This window comes from Rhagoletis pomonella, unplaced genomic scaffold, assembly GCF_013731165.1.
Source record: "Rhagoletis pomonella isolate Grant_MI unplaced genomic scaffold, Rhpom_1.0 Rhpom_scaffold_02738, whole genome shotgun sequence".
NCBI classification, from domain to species: domain Eukaryota; kingdom Metazoa; phylum Arthropoda; class Insecta; order Diptera; family Tephritidae; genus Rhagoletis; species Rhagoletis pomonella.
Window position 1 is genome coordinate 1 of NW_023461292.1, and position 5,705 is coordinate 5,705.

The window sequence follows — 5,705 nt, forward strand, 5'->3', positions numbered from 1 at the left end:
TTAATAGGAAACTTGAACACACACATCAAAACTTTTTTCCGTAAAAATAAACCTTCGCCTTCAACATTCGAGGTCTCATCAGTTGTACCAGCAGTTAATAGTGACTTGTCACTTTAAAGCAGCAACTTGCTAGACGAATCGTTTGTTCCCAAAACGAACCCTGAAGATATTGAAAGATTGAATGCAGAACTTCAAATTCATACTTCAACGGTCTCACCTCTTAAAAATGTAAGTGAAGTTGATATCAGATCAGCCCTCCATCATGTCAAGAAAACGCAAATAAATAGCAGAAATACAGGATTAGCGGCTTTTGTGTAAGATGAAAAAGTTGTATTACATCGCAGGAAATGAATAATTAAATTTCCCATATCAGAGATTTCGAATTGTCAACTTTGCGTGAACTGGTTTGAAAATTTTGGTTCCAGTCTAGAAAATTGTACTTCGTATACAGAGAAAATTAGGCTATTATAAGCAACGGCTATTTGTCAAATGCCAAAAAATTTTATTTTTTCAAAATGGCCTCATGTAACTGATAATATTATAGTATTCCCCGATCCATATTCAGCATATCCGATAGATGAGAATGTTCGGAAGATCGGAATATTATTTGAATGATGATCTCAATTGCTCGACTTAAAATCCAAATAAAAATTATTCGATTAACGTCTACGAGAATGATGTTAAGTTGCTCAAAATAAAACGTTACATGACGCGCAGTATCCACGAAACGTATCAAATGTTCAAGTAAGACCACACGGATTTGAAAATTGGACATTCAAAATTTTACGATCTCCGACCAAAATGGGTTGCCTCTTCCCCAGCGAAACAAGCTTGTCTGTGTATTTATTGCGCTAATTTCGTCTTTAGTGGGATTAAAGAATTGTCTCAACAGATATGTTGTGGTGATGAATGTGCGTAAAATTGTCCTATTCGCTGGAGTTTTTTCGGTCGACAATGATGCGTGCGTATTCAAAGAATGTGTGAAATGTCCTGGAGTAGATAGAATAGTTAGAAAAATCTCAGAATTCTTCAAAGGCGAAATTCAAGAAGAGATAACTTATGCGTTTTGGGAGGGGAACGATCGCATAAAAAAACGACTGCAATAGAAAAAAATATATCAAAACAAAATTCATCCCATTTGATCTTACACATGGACTTCGCGGAAAATTGGTCTGTAATTGTACAGAATGAAGTACAATCCTATCATTGGAAATCAAAACAAATATAAATTTTCACTGCAGTATGTTATTTCGGGCAAAACGCGATTTATCGCATGACTCCGCGCATGCCCTGTTGGCAACTAATAAAATTGTTAGTGATATAAACCAACGATTTCCAAGGTTGTAACACAAAGTATGTCAACCATATAAGATGGAGCTCCAAGTCACTTCAAAAATAGATTTCAATTAGATGAGCTCAAAACACATAAGCTCCAGAGGAAATGGTTGTTCTCTGCGACAGGACATGGAAAAAGGGCCTGCGATGGCATTGCGGGACTAGTTAACACTTTTGCGACGCCACATAGTTTGAGTGTGGGTGAAACATAGTATATCCAATCTGCGAAGGCATTTGTTGACATAGTTCAAAGGAAAACCCCAAAAATAAGATAAACTTTTAGAGGTAAATGAACTTGAGGGTTTTCGTAAAAAAAGGAAACAAGCTGGAAAAAAAACACCAGCATATAAAGGTGTCAGAGAAACACATGTTTGGAAAAATGAACTTGTTATGTATAAAAATAGCAAAGTGTACACGGCAAAAACTTGTAAGCGTGAGTGGAAGGTTGCTAAATAAGATTTCTACATTCGTAGGTCAAGATCACATTATATATGGACTGAAAATGATATTCGACCATTTTTACGGAAAAAAGTTTTGATGTGTGTGTTGAGGTTTCCTATTATTGGCAAATTAAACATATAAAATACAATTATGTATTGCTTTTGATGCACTTATAATATTACCGATCGATATGAATTGCTCATTCCACGTTTTACCGAGAAAACAGTTTCTTTCTTAAAAAAATCATAACTCGAAAACAACGAATTTTAGTTACTAGCCATTCAGTCTAAATTAAGTTTAAAATGACTATATATATTAATAATAAAAAAGTTTGAGAAAAATTAAAAATACCATTTTTGAGAAATTGAATTTTAAAACTTTTTTGCTTAAACTTCATTTTTGTTTAAACTTCATTTTGTAGTCCAAACCAAAGTCGGTCAATTTTTGGGAAAGTTATAGACAATTGGAAAAAAGGTTTCCTCAAAAACCGAAACAATCGATTTTCACCCAAGAAAACGAAATTGCCGATAGATTTCCGAAAAAATTTTTTTCGGCAAAAAGAAAAAATACGAGTGGACCGCTTGAATTGAAATGGAAAGCATCCATGCATATTAGACAGCATTACTCCCCATACAAAAAAAAAAATAAAAAATCGGGACTCTGTTTCCATTGGAATTATAAAATCTATTATATTTTAAGACGTCCACCAAAATATTTCGGAAAAATATTAAGATTTACGTGAGCTGGAGCGATTTGAAAATACCTCAAAAAATGGAGTTTTTTATGAATAAAAATAGTTTTTTAAAGAACTTTTTGAAATAAATCTCCTCTGCTGCATGCTTCTTGGGTCTTCCGTTAGTTGAGCTTGACGACAACGACTGAGATACTAACCGATCTGGGCGGGGTTGTTGTAGCCGCTACAACAACATCAACAACAATCGGTGGTCTGTTATAACGTTTTTATAATCGGACCTCTGTAGTTAAGGGTTAATAAGACATTAATTATAATACAAATGAATTGTGGTGTTGGCTTATGAATATTTTTATATTACTTTTTATTTTTCATTTAATTAATTCATAAATTCCATTTTTCAATGTGACCTTAAGAATAAGTCAAATGAATTATGTTTTTGCCTTAATAATACATTTTAATTTTAAAGTAATTAGTAGATAACTTTAAAGTAATAAATAAAATTATTTAAAAAATTATAATGTTTGTTAAATTATCAGGATTTCAATTTTAAACAAAAAGTCATAATTCTCAAGAAAACCCGATGGTATTGATACTGTCGGTGTTTTACAGGAAAAAAAACGAAAAGTCTATAATCTCACATATCGATGTTTTTACAGCACTAACCGCAACCCCTGCCAGAAATTGTTGTTGTTACGATGCAGGTTTGCAAAATGAGATTGTTACATATCATGGTTGTTTAGCAGGCTTTCTTAGGTGACAAAAAATCAAAAATCTGCAACCATTAAAGGGAAAATCTATTCATATCGTGCGGTCAATTGTGCTTGCTGTGATACAATTTTTCAACGCATCACATCGCAACGGTATACCGCATCTGTTTGAGCACTCCCATATACCGCAGTGGTTTGTTTTATATATATATATATTTTTTTTTTGATGTATGTTACCGCATAACTTTTGACCACGTCAACCGATAGTTCGTAAATTCTTTTTGCATCGGAAAGGTAGTGTTTCAGAGGTGGTCCCATACTAATCTGGTTTAGATCCGATCATTGGATCATGAAATATATATACATATATTTATATGAGAATTGAAGTCGGTTTTCTTTTTTGCTTAAAAATTACTTGTTTACTATTCTTCTTGTGTTGAAAGTCAAAATTATCTGAAAGAATCCTATGTGTTTAGCGGACACCCGCAAACAATTAATGCGGTTTTTCCACGGCACCATGTATTACTTTGTTCGCTCTCCCATTTACTACCGTGAATTACCCCAATCAGACGAGCACATTCTTAATTCGATTTGACAGTCTCTGCCTCAGTTTTATATTTATTTTTCTTCGCAATAAAATGGATGTGAAATGTAAGTTATTGTTAAAAGTTTATAAATTTTTAAATGAAGTTGATGGTGTACACATTTATTAACTTTACTTCTAGTATCCAGAAAAAGCGCCAATTTTAGATTGTCAGCTGATTTTGATAAATTTCCGATGAAAATGAGGCCTCTAATAGATACTATAAATTAATTAATTAATCAATCTGCAGCTTCAACATTTTTAGGCTATAAATACCCATGCAAACCGCCTTTTTTGATTTTATGTGTGCAGATATATAGAAAAAAGCCAGTATATTTAATATTTTAAAATTTATTTTATTAGTGACCTGGAGCGCTCGATCTTATTCTTTTCCGGACATTTTGACATTTAACGCCAGAGAAATACTACAAAAAAGGTTATTTTTTCCCTATTGCAGTTTTCAAACAATTGTGGCAAGGCTTGCGAACCGTTAATCTACCCTATCAATATCTCTAGCTCAAAAATCGCACCAGCTTAATGTACATACATACATACCTACATACATATGTGCGTATGCGCCAGTGAGTCAGTAAGCTCGATTTTCTTTTAACGTTCATCATTCATTTGTTCAGTTCTAAGTAATGCAATGCCACCAGGTTTTAACAACTCTACCAATAACATTGCAGTGCTCAGAAATGCTGCTTTTGTAAGTATACAACCGTAGAAACATGATCATGATTCACATTCATAAGTAACAGATGACTAATATTTAAATTTTGTACAAAAACACATTAGAGGTATTCTCGGAGTCTTGCAAAGCCCTTGCACGGCGCACGGATTGCACGATGAAAACCGGGATTCCAATGGGACTGATCTGCAAACCGTGCAAACCGTGCACCGTGCAAGGGCTTTGTAAGACTGCAAGAATGCCCCTATTATGTCCAAACAAACTTGTAATCGTATGTACATATGTACACATACATACATACATATGTTTTAAATGTTTGTAATGTGGTAAATCTTTAGAAGACCGTTGATTTGATACAGCAACTCTTTAATATTGTAAAAATAAAAATTTACAAAGTTTTAATTGACTTTTAATGGTTATACCAAACGATTTTTCCTTATTTTTATGTTTATATCTGTGTGTATTTAACTATACAAGTCACGTTTTGATTTATTTTATAAACAATTATGAATTAAAATTTTTAGGGATTAACTTTTTTCACTATAAGCCGCTTGTTCACTTACTTACTTAAAAAAAACTTTGCCAACTATTTCGATAACTCATTAATATAGGTTTACACTAAACTTCGTATTTGTAGTTTTATGAATGAAATGTAAGCGCGGAAAACTATCGATGAAATATGAGCGGAATACGAACTTAACGCGTTGACATTATAATAACAATTGAGCGAAGAGAGACGACTGAGTAGTGAATAGAGTAGACGAGCGACAAGCGACACCTACATAAATACATATTACTACCAGTGTTGCCGGATTAGTCAACTAGATTTAGGTGGCTAGATTTAGCTACCACATACTTTTTTGGCCATATAAATTTCAAATTGCCCCTAGCCCTTTTCTTAGCCCTTTGGAGAATTTACTTATACTTGGCATGAAAAAGCTGAATATGCTTAATTTGATCTCATTTTTTCATTTATGTAAGAAGCGAATTTTTAAACTAAGAAAGACTGATATACATATATACACATCTATTTGTATTGTACGTTCCTTACGTTTTTATACATACATACTGTAAAAGTGATTAGGCTGTTAAATTAATTTGTTAAATGGCTCATCAAGTCACTTGACCGTGTATGTTCTTGTGGTTTGATTGTACCAACTGCTGGTGTCGTGAGTGGTGAAATTAGCTCAATTTTCTAAGTAAAAAGCATTTTGGCGGAAATTTCTTGCACAATATGAGTCAAAGCCGTGTTTGGGG

General features: G+C 33.2%; 1 long non-coding RNA gene across 1 annotated transcript; it reads right to left on the reverse strand.

Moving 5' to 3' along the window:
- Positions 1–41: 41 nt before the first annotated feature.
- Positions 42–5,181, reverse strand: LOC118753673. The gene is made up of 4 exons (XR_004994830.1): positions 5,012–5,181; positions 4,316–4,522; positions 218–990; positions 42–160 (listed from the first exon to the last, which is right to left on the reverse strand). It is a non-coding gene; the product is annotated as an uncharacterized LOC118753673 (long non-coding RNA).
- Positions 5,182–5,705: the final 524 nt, after the last annotated feature.